The following is a 12730-nucleotide window of genomic DNA, read 5'->3' as shown; positions in this document are numbered from 1 at the left end:
GCTGAGTTCTCTAAGTTCTCACAACTCGGAAGGGGTTTCCTTTGATTTTGATCTGTACAATATATATTTACAGTTATTAAACTTTAATGATTTTTTTTCTTAATTCAAGCAAAAGAGCAGGAAGAAAACAGTCATATCATCTGAGTTTTTTTTTTTTTTTATTTTTGGGTTGAACTTTTTATTGCTCGGCACTCGTTGTCCAGATCCACATTTTTACTTCCACTCGGCTTCATAGCTCTTTCGTTATGACTTATCTATCAATGAAATATCAGTCTCTTTCTCCCTACATCTCTTTTTCTTATTGTTTGCTATTAGGCTAATTATAGGTCGTTGTTTCACAACACGTTATCAGCACCTAGAACCCTTGTTTCTATAGTCGTCATTACGTACCTTATTACTCTGTCAAACATCGTAAATGGCGTGAATGCTTATCTGGGCAGTTTGAGATCCACAGCTTGCTAAAGTGTCATCCTTCGAGAAAAAAGGGTAATCTTTGTTGAATCTTCTTTTATTAGTATACATTAAATAATCATATACATACCACCGCTTGAAATTTTGCATTGGGTTTTAGTATATATTTTCGACAACATTGGTTTTAAAAGGAAGAATCGGAAAGTATTGAAATTAAAGCCTAATCAATTTATCAACAAATGAGTTTTGTAACATGGGCGTCAAAAGTCCTCGTGATGTCAGCTTGATCTTTTTATTTTTTTAGACGAATAGTACGATTGCTTTATGATTCATTCTTTTTACACATAATTTTTCAACCTGATCTATATTATATAAAAATCAACGAGTGAATTTCAAGAATCAATTTAAAACATATATGATTTATATTGGATAAATATATTTATCAAAATCTTAAATAAATTTTAAGGTCTACAACTAGTATAAGGATTATTAAAACAGTGTATTATAATCATAAAATTTATTTCAGTGGCGGAACTAGAAAAAAAATTAAGGGGTATCCTAAATTTTTTTACCGTGCATTTGTACAATAAGAAAACAAAACACGATAATAAATAAAGTAAAACAAATACTTAGGGGCGTACTTGAGAATTCAGATGTCCTCAAGGGCCCTTTGCAAATAGAGGAAAACATAGGCCCCTAAATACAAACTTATTTATAAAAAACCAGTAATAAGACGTTTTTATGAGCCTTGAATATGAAAAAAACTAAATAATCTATTTTTACTACTTTTTTGTTGGGTTTAAATTTAACTAGTGGTGTATTACTCGCGGCCTGCATAGAGGGTATTAAAATTTGGGGAATTGGCCCGTAATAATCCCACCTAGACCTTATTGGCAATTAATAATCCCACCTCAGAATATTCCCCCCACCAGTCCCACCTTTCACCTAATTTTCCTACAATGGTCCCCCGTTAAAAAAAACTTAACGAGGTTAAGTTTTTTTCCAAATTACAAACAAATTTTTTAGGGCTTTTGATAAGAACGATGATACGAGTCCATTGATGTAAAACTTACTTCGAAATGGTGCTCCAAGTGACTTGATTTTGGTTAATTGGAAATTTAAACACCCGAATTGAAGCGCCGTTTTCATCGTTTGGAGCACCTTTTCGAGGCAAGTTTTACATGAATGGACTCGTTCGTCGTTCTAATCAAAAGCCCTCAAAAATCTGTATAATTTGGAAAAAAGCTTAACTCCGTTAAGTTTTTTTAACGAGGGACCATTGTAGGAAAAATAGGTGAAAGGTGGGACTGGTGGGGGGAATATTCTGAGGTGGGATTATTAATGGCCAATAAGGTCTAGGTGGGATTATTACAGGCCAATTTCCCTTAAAATTTGTAACGCTACTAGCTAAGATTATGCTAAAGTAGGCTAAATCAAACATAAGTGTTATCTAATCATAAGATTTAAATATTAATCTAATCGACTAATCATATACTATACTCGATCAAAATATTAATCTAACCATATAATCAATTATAGAAATTTGTTGATTTGATAAGACTTTAACGTCTATGATTGTGATAAGAACACATTTACAAGAACTAGATAAAATTTTGAACATTTGAGATAACCAGATAAGTGGTCAAACCAATTTAGAAAAAAATACATTTTTTTCAGACTAAGATGAAAAACAAATAAAGTAATGACAATTAAATTATCATATTTAATATTTAATAATTAATATTACAAAATATAAGAACCTAGCTTTTTATATAATTATTTAGAATAAACTAGTTCTCGCAGACAGCAAGATGAAAAAAATATAAATATAAAAACCTAAATGAATAATTAAATTAACAAAATACTCAATGTTCTTCTTTTTCTTTGTGAACCGTGCAGACATAGAAAGAAACTGTTATTTTTAATGTAATAATAATTACACAGTGAGACCTAGCCTTAGGCAATTAGGTATAGTTGCTTTTTAATTCAAAGAGCACAGGACACAACTTTTCAGTATTTAAATATACTTTTTTTCAGTCATCTTCTTCCTTCCTTGATAAAACTCATAACCAGAGCTGAACCAAACAAACTCTGCGCTGCTTTTTTACCAGAGAATTCTACTACTGGTTCTTGATTTCTTTCACCCACGTGTATTTAGGGGTATCCTGATATATGTTGAGGGGTATCCCATACAATAAAACAGAGAAAAAAAGAAAGAATATTGTACTTCATCAAGGAAATTGAGGGGTATTCCGGGCTACCTCTCCACAAAGCATAGATCCGCCCCTGATTTATTTCCTTTTCATGATTTGAATGGAGTAATTATTATGGTGTTATTTGTGAATATTTTTATTAAAACTCGTAAATTGTCTAACATATTTTTAGTATGATTAATAAGAATCATGAAAAGATATTTCCATATATTGTAATTATTTTAGTAATTTTGTTTTATTTGATCTTCTCCGTAACCATTGTTTATATTTATTGATGTTCATAAACTGAGTGACATATATTGAGAAAATTGAGAATTCTCAATCTTGCTTATCACATGGAGATGACATCGTCATAGTATCTTTGAAGTTTTAAATCTTCCATCAATTTACCATCAAGATCTCAAGGTATGTATCATCTTTAATTTAATTGATTTTATTATCTTCTTTTTATTTACTATGATATCGGTAGATGTATCATATATGTTGTGTTGATATTTGAACGTCATTAAAGCATAAATGGATTGTATAAAATACGAATAGATGAAACATTCGTGTGACAAGAGACAATGAAATAATATAACCTTGAAATCCTCATGATATATTTTATAATATCTATGAAGGAAAAAAATATTGTTAATATATTATACGTATAGAAAATAAAACATGAAAATAATCTGATATATCATATATTTAATCAGGGGCGCAGCTTAGAAGACTTCCGAGGGGGCGCCCGACCCCTCGAATTTTTCGATGCGTAGTGTTATGAATAGTACTTTCGTATAGAAAATTTTTAGGTATATATGTTTCCACCCCCCGGTTTCGGAAAAATGGGGGGGGGGGGGCGAAGCTTCGCCACTGTATTTAATATCAATCTTCAATATATTAATATTATATTATTATAAAATATTGTTAAAATATTATAGAAAATCTTAAAAGAAAAACGTATTAATATGAGCAATCATTAAGATACAAGGGGATATATAAATGAAAGGATTATGATACTATTTTAATATTATTAGTTAATTTATCTTTATGTTGTATCAGTTGGAATGTGTATATATATTTCTATCATATATCAAAGTTGGAATATGTATTTATTTCCATCATATATCCTAAGATATCATCATAATTATTTGTTATTTTCTACAATATATGAAACGTGTGAAACATGTACGTTAATTGCAAGTTAACTTTACATTGAGAATTTGAGATTATTTGTTACTACAGAAAAAAAAACTTATTTGATTATATGTTATTTAAACATCATACGAGGATATTTGTTTTGGTTCAAATTAGAGTGACAATATTTATAAATAAGATATACCTTTAATTATACCTTAATAGGTTAATGTATAATTTATATATATTTTCAAGTGATGAAATAAATATTATTTCGAAAATGTCTTAGTGTAACTCCTTATATATGATGACATATTGTAGTGTAATGTATTATATGATTTGATTATTTGTATAGCTTCTATTATGCATGCTATTGTTTCTTATATAGATAGTATAGATATGACATAATTGAGAAATTTGTAATGATGGTCATGTTAGTATTGAGATCGATAATCAGAAGTGCTATGATAACCAAGTTGATAATGAGATTGACCATCAGAATATTACTATTTGATAGCCAAGTTAATAATGAGACCGACTATCAGAATTGTAATAATGGTCATAATGAGATAGACCACTAGAAGTGGCAAATTATGAGAGCGATTATATGAGAACAAAATGTGAAAAGGATAAAAGTTATATAACATGATAGTTTGCAATGATAATGAGTTGTTCTCTCGCATAATGCAACTAACACACATACGATCATAAACTAGAAGTTTATGTATCATGATTATTTACTTAGTTGGCATGACCGGTTAGACCACACCGAGTCAATGATGATATGAAACATAATGAAGAGCTAAAAGATTCTTGAAGCTAATAATTAGCTGTAATGTTTGCTCTCAAGGGAAATTTTATATTTTGTAAAATCCTTTAGGATCTTTCAATGATATCAAACAATAACTTGTGTAAGTGCGTAAATGAAACACAAGTGGATTCAAGTATAATAGTAATCGAAACCAACAACAATATATCAAAACAAACCGGAACTTGCATTCACTGATTGATTCGTGACTAATACAAGACACCAATAAGGTTTCGGCTCCCCTAGTTCTTGATAACTGATCAACCTCAAAACAACTAATGAGGTTTTACTATATACTAAACACTATGGGCCGTGAACCCACTAAAGCCCAACCGAAACCTCACATGACCCATACATAGTTTCGACCCAAAACACTAATTAGTTAAACATTACATGATCAACCCTAAACTTTTATATTTCTCTATGTATAAACTTCAAGGTTCCAACAATCTCCCCTTAGGTTTATGCATAGAGAGTCTTCGGACATCAACTGTCACGATCACCACCCAGACGATCTTTGAGCCCACCAAAGCCTTTTGTGCAAATGTGAATGGCTGAAGCAACAGCTGCAGTCTATCCTTTAGCAACTTCTTCATATTTCTCAGTAGCTCTAATTTGATTCTGAGCTAACACCTCTAGATCTTCATAAGCAAGATTCAGTAAATCAACTTGATCCACCAAACGGAAATTCACATCATCATCACAAACAATCACCGCCTGCCCTAGACGCTCATCATAAGCCCAAAAATGCAGAGACTTCAAAGCGCCTTTTGGAATCTTTCTTACTAAAGGAATCACCTTCTCCTTGTCAGTTGCAGGCCAGTGAACAATCTTCATCCGCTTGTTTGTATATGGATCTCGAACGCCTTTAGCTGGTTTAACAAGAGACTCTGCAGTATGCATAGAAGGAAAACCACGAAGAACCTCCCTCTTCAATCTCTCGTAAAACAAATAACCACGACCTCCAGGCTTATCATCCACATAAGGTGAATTAGACAAGTTTGTCAAATCAATCTTTGTAAATGTCTGAAACTGAGCTGGATTCTTGTACCATTCAACAGGACCAACCTTTCTCTTTATCCACCATCTTTTACGGTCATGATCAAATCCCCAGCTAACCACACCAGATCTATTTCCAACTTTATCATAGAGAGTTTCACCAACATCCATTAAATGATGAGTTGCTTGAGCATCATCATCATCATCAGGATTAAGATTCTTGTTCTTCAGAATAACAAACTCCCTTTTCTTCTTAATCCTCTCAGCCTTTTCCTTTTCTGCAACTGGATCAATTACCCTTTCAAAGTATTTTTCCATAGCAGTACTACGTTCAGCATCATCTCTATTAAAGGCTTTTCTTCTGTTTTCCACATCTGTTGGATCAGAAAATTCATTCCCAAATTTCTTCTCCAGCTTCCCACGTAAATCATACACCATATTGAACAACAAACTGACATCTCCTTGAAGCTGTTCAATTTGTTGATCTTTCTTCACTATAGTATCTTCAAGTTGGACAATCTTGGCGTCTTTGTGAATAGAATCTTGCTCGAGCACAACCATTCGTCTCTTCATCTCCCTCATGCTAATAAACTCATCCTCATTAGGGATGAGATTTTTTACCGAAATACCGACCGATGCCGTACCGTACCGATCATAAACGGTACCGGTATCGGTAATAGATTTTTTGAAATTCGGTATCGGTAAAAAGCGGTATCGGTACCGGTATTTTTCGGTAAATACCGGTATTAATACCGAATTTAATAATGACTTATGTATTTTGCTATTATCTTAGATCCCACTATTAAGTTATATTTTCTTGAACATTGTTTTACAAAAAACAATATCAAATTTCTTTCGTTTGGTTATTTTTAATCAATTATGATGAATTTTTAGACATGTTGGAATTTGGATGTTAAAGGTCGGACCCATGGATGTTTACATTTTGATTTTTTTTTATTACTTAATATGTTTACCATTTGTTTACATTTCTCTATATATTACTCTAGTTCAATTAATAATGGATGGATGGGTTGCATAAGAAATTTTTTTAGGTAAAACAATGGATGACACCAAAGCGGTAGCAATATGGTAAAGTACCGAAATACCGGTACCGATACCGATACCTTACCGGTACCGAATCTATAAATACGGTACGGTAATCGGTATCCACATTTCCTCAATTTCGGTAACGGTATTTACGGTATCGGTACCGGTACGGTACCGGTATCATACCGATCTCATCCCTATGAGGAATCCTCATCACTTGAATCATCATCAAATGGCATTCTCAGCGGCTCTTCAGGTCTCTTACGACTTGAACTGCTTGGCATGTCATGAATTACTCCAGAAGGACCTGCAGAGTCAGAGATACCGAGTGGCATAGCATCAGAAACAACATTTGTAACTTGAACATCAGCAGTGGTGGTTTCTGATTCAGTTCTTTCAGTATCAGCGTTAAACTCAAAGATGTCTTCAGTAGAGGTGGTGGTATCAGTGACACTTTTCTCAAAATCGAAGTTATATAAACCATCATCATCTTCAGCAGCATGCACAGGTTGATCTTTGTTATGTTCAACATACATTCCGAGTCGAGGATCCCTCCTTTTCCGCTTCAACGGCAATGAATCAGGATCCTTTGGGTTCTCACTAGGCTCTTCATTTGATACTGTAAGATTGGAAGGAGGATTTCCCATCTTATCAGTCACAGACTTTAACAACAAAGCCAAATTCTCGGCAGTAATCATAGATGGAACAGTAGAAACAGCAACATCAGCTTCATTTTCAGGAGGAAGCTCTTCATCATCTCCTGAATCACACATAATCTATATGCCCTCATCGTCAGAGTTAATTGTTAAAATCTCTGTCTCAGGATCATCATCAACAGCACCCTGAACATCATGCTCTTCAGCAACCATTGCATTTACAGGAACGGGTTGTACTATTACTGGATCAGCAACTACATCCTCAGTCTCAGCAAACTGACCAAATTTCTCCAGAGGAATTAATCCTTCAAACTTCTTTTCAGTACCCTTTTTCGGAGTACGAGCTCCAAAGCAAGCAGGACCCATAGGCTTCAACTCCAAAGTATCTCCAGATCTCACCAAATCTGGATAACGAGCATTTAGAATCATCTGCAAAAATCTTGGATACATCAGAAACTTGTCCTTTCGAACTCCTGTCACATTTCTCTTCATGCCTTCGAATATGTACTTCGAGTAATTGAAAGGTTCATTGGTTATTAGACAGGAAAAAGCAGCAGACTGAGTAATGTTCAACTGATCAGTGCCTCCTCGATTTTCTGTCATGCAGAGAATGAACATGTGCACCAACAGACGCCAATAGGGATGCACAAATTTCTTCACTAACGGTGGATACTTTCCTTCATAACTTAACCTCGGCAAAATCGCTTCCACAGTTCCTGCTGGCAGCTCAATAGGATCAGTTTCCTGGTCGTTGAACTGTAGCACCTCCCTTATCATCTGCTTAGTCACAGTAATGTTTTTCTTTTGTATCTCAGCAACTAAAGCTCCTTTGCCTTCAGCTCCAAGGGCATCAAAACTTGCAGTCTTCCAAAAATCTTGAATTAGACTCTCGTAGACAACAGGATTCTCTCTCAAAGCATGAACAAGTCGGCAGCTATTCAACCCTTTAATCAACGATGTATATAATCTCTTGTGCTTCTCTGGAGGAGCAGCCAGATAGCTTGATTGATTGTGCGTTGAGATAAATTTTAAGTCCATATCCTACACCAAACGGAAACATTAAGCATAAAGACATGAAAATAAAATTTTAGTCAACTTAATTTAAAAACAGGTCACACTGAATCAGCAGTCAAAACATAGACTGTTAGTAACACACTTCAATCAACTCGAGACTTTGAGGTTTTGAGTCGAGACCATGAGGTTTCGAGTCGAGACCATGAGGTTTCGAGTCGAGGCCTCAGTCGAGACTAAGTTAACTTAAACCGAGACCTCAGTCGAGACCCTCAACTTTGAGTCGAGACCTCAATCGAGACAGACGAGATTGCGACTCGCAACTTTATGTCTCGAGTCTTCACATGTGTTCAGTCGCAATCCTAGTCGAGACCCCACAAACAACTTAAATTCACTGAGTTTTGGATCAAACACCATAAACACCCCATGATTTCTATGAAGACCAACATATATTCAAAAACTAGGGTTTAAGATAATCATCAAATCTTCATGAAATCATCATCAAATCCTCATATTTCCTGCAAAACATCAACCACATCATCACAATACCTTCAAATCTTGGTGACTCAAGACTCAAAACACCGTCGGAAACAATAGTTATCGTCGGAACAGAGAGAACTCGCCGGAAATTAGAGAGAGTATTTGAGAGAAAACACAACCAGTCTCGAGTGAGAAATGAGGTCCCGACTCGAGACTTGTCCTTTATATCACATTTCCTTGCACGGACTGGGCCCTTGACTTTGGGCCGAGACCAATATTTAGGGCCAAATCCATCTTTTATTTAACTGAAAGGATTTCTTTTAATTAAATTTAATTTAAAATCAAAATCCTTTAAAAAAACAGCTATTATTTTCAATAACCCGATTAACTTTCTGAGCACGTTTTACGAAAGCAAAACACCTAAAACAAAAATAAATAATAATAAAAAGTATTATTTACAAAAATAAACAGGAAATAATATAATTGCTCAGGGATCAAATCACGAGGTTTTGGGCTTGACTTCACTTATCAACACTGATATATTACCGAATGATCTAGACGATTGCCAGTATTTTTTGTCCACTTAAACTCATCTCCCTAGACCTTTTCCATATAACTGCCTGTAACACGTTTTATCATGTTTTGATTTCTTAACGATGAACACCCAAATAAATACTAATCAAATCCCGGAAATATAAACAACACATTCTATCATGCAAGTATCTTCCCTACCACATATTTCACAAGTCCAATCCAGATTTCTGAAATCTTAACTGGGAGTAGGTTGAGAAGAGAACATAATAGATCTTTTGCAGAGATGGTATAATATACAGATCAAATGAGTTTTTCTCAATTTGATATAGGTTTCTTGGGGTTTCTTTTGGGCACTAGAGGGCCTCTTTCGGGTGTTTAATTGATCTACAGCGCGACAACGTACAGCTAGGTCAGCATGTATCTGGATGCAGCAGAAGCTGTCGTTGCCTAGCACCTCCAGGTCAGCATGTATCTGGATGCAGCAGAGGAGGTACACGACTTTTTCAGAGAAGATTTCAGAATCAGATCAAAATTGTGTGTATCGGGACAACATACAGACATTCAAATAGAAATGAGCTAATTCCAAGTGACTTTCTTTCCTGGGGTCATGTACAATTTTAGTTCTGAACAGAAACAGCCAATGTTTCCAACCTTAAGGATAGAGCCTACCAGCACATCATACTAGAGTCAAACTATTTCGATACTGGTCTTACATGAGTCAGCCCTCTACCATGATGTGAAAATTCATTTCATTTCCCATGTCATGCAATGCTTCTTTTTGTATTTTTTTTAAATTTCTAATGTTTTTGTATTTTCAAAATTTTTAATGTTTTTGTATTTTTCAAAATTTTTAATGTTTTTGTATTTTTCAAAATTTTCTCCCCCTAAATTTGAGCATAAATAAAAACTACCTAAGAATAGAAAACTTTATGAACAAATTTACCTATGACATAAAACAAAACATGCTCAGTCAGTAAAGCGGATCATTTTCAGAAAATCCACAAGCACTTGAAATTTCGAACCGCTGATAGGTTTGGTGAACAAATCGGCAGCATTTGCATCTGTATCGATTTGCTCCAATTTAATAAGACCCCTGAAAAGCAGTCGCGTATAAAATGAACTTTAATATCAATGTGCTTGGTTTTTGAGTGGAAACAGGATTTTTCACAATTTGTATAGCAGCATCATTATCACAGTATATGGTAGTCTTAAGATAAGTCAAACCGTAGTCCTGCAATTGATGTTGCATCCACACCACTTGAGAGCAAGATGCCGAAGCTGCAACATATTCTGCTTCAGCTGTGGAAATAGCTACCGTTTGTTGCTTCTTGCATTGCCAAGAAATGAGCCTGTCACCCAAAAATTGACATCCAGCTGAGGTGGATTTCCTGTCCTTGTCAGTGCCTCCAAAATTACTGTCAGAAAACGCAAACAGGTCAAAATTTGAATCCTTCGGATACCACATACCAAACCTGGGTCGGCCTTTAAGGTACTGAAAGATTCATTTAACAGCAGTAAGATGAGAAGATTTAGGATTAGCTTGATATCGTGCACAATTACAGACAACAAACATGATGTCAGGATGACTAGCTATCAGATACATCAACGATCCTATCATAGACCTATAGAGTCGTTGATCAACAGGAGATCCTTCAACATCTTCAGTTAACAACGGTCTTTCTGCCATTGGAGTTTATGCCGGTTTAGCATCTGAGAACTTAAATTTCTTTAGCACATCATCCACATATTTCCCTTGATGAATCAGAATGCCTCGTGAATCTTGTTTAACTTGTAAACCCAGAAACAATGTCATTTCTTCGAGCGCACTCATCTCAAACTTCTTTTGCATAACTCTCTCGAACTCCTTGCAAAGCTCCTCACTTGTAGATCCGAAGATAATGTCATCGACATAAATTTGAACCAAGATTTGATCCTTGCCCACTCTCTTGATAAACCGAGTCTGGTCTATCATGCCACGTGTGTATCCATGAGCCAGAAGATGCTCAGTTAGAGTAGCATACCAAGCTCATGGTGCTTGGTGCAATCTATACAATGCCTTGTCAAGCTTGTAGGCATAATCTGGATGATCTGGATGAACAAAACCCGGTGGCTGCTCAACAAAAATTTCTTCCTTAACATCTCCATACAAAAACGCTGTCTTGACATCCATCTGAAACATAGTGAATCCCATATATGACGCGTAAGTTAAGAAGATTCGGATGGCTTCAAATCGGGCAACCGGAGCATATACTTCATCGTAATCCAGACCCTCTATTTGTTTGAATCCTTGAACCACTAATCGTGCTTTATTTCGAACAATAACTCCTTCAGAATCTTGCTTGTTTCTGAAAACCAAGCGAGTTCCAAGCTTCCGTTTTCCTTTTGGCAACACTACAAGTTTCCATACTCCGAGCTTCTCGAACTGGTTTAGCTCTTCATGCATAGCATCAACCCATCCTGGTTCCTGCAACGCCACATCAATAGATTTAGGTTCAATTTGAGAAATGTAGCTAGAGTATAAGCACAAATTAATGGTTCCTGATTGGCTCCTGGTTTGAACTCCTGCACTTACAGGACCGATCACATTCTCAATAGGATGATTTCTTTGAACGCTTGTTGGAATAACAAATTCAAACACGTTTTCATCTTGAAGTGTGTTGATGTTGCTTGGCTCCCCCTCATCAGGTGCTAACAGACTGTGTTCCACCGGAGTGGTGACAGTACAATCTTCAGGAATGGGATCAGTAAATAATTCTGATCCAGATGCATTTGATAAAGCACCACTAGATTGTGCACCTTCAGAGGTTACTTGAGACGATGGATTCTCAGTAAATCGCATTCCAGGAGGATCAATAGTGTGGATTTTTGAGATTCCTTCTTCTTGCTCCATTTCTTCTGGATCACCAAATGAAAGTGATTGTTTCATATTCAACACACCTGCATCAGGAACAACACTAGACAAAATATTAAATGATTTGAACAAGCCAGCATAATCATACAACCAATCTGGACCAACTCTAGCATCCGTGGAGTTTTCATCTAGCCATTCAACATTACACGACTCGACGACCTTCTTGGTTACTTTATTGTATACTCTGTAGGAAGATCCTTTAGCGTATCCAATAAAGAAACATTCATCCCCTTTGACTTCAAACTTTCCATTAGTGTCCATGAGTAATAAAACACATGGACAACCAAAGATACGAAAATGTGAAACAGAGGGTTTACGTCCTTCCAGAATCTCATAAGGAGTTTTCATGTGACGTTTGTTAACTAACACATGATTCTGGATGTAACAAGCCGTGTTAACTACCTCAGCCCAGAAGAAACTAAGAAGCTTCGAGTCAGCCAGCATGGTTCGAGCTGCTTCAATGAGAGTACGATTTCGTCTCTCAGCGACACCATTTTGTTGTGGAGTTCGTGGGGTACTGTACTGGCGTTCAATTCCCTTT

Source organism: Helianthus annuus, chromosome 4, assembly GCF_002127325.2.
Source record: "Helianthus annuus cultivar XRQ/B chromosome 4, HanXRQr2.0-SUNRISE, whole genome shotgun sequence".
NCBI classification, from domain to species: Eukaryota; Viridiplantae; Streptophyta; class Magnoliopsida; order Asterales; family Asteraceae; genus Helianthus; species Helianthus annuus.
The sequence above is the reverse complement of the archived record's forward strand: the minus strand, read 5'-3'. Positions refer to the sequence as shown.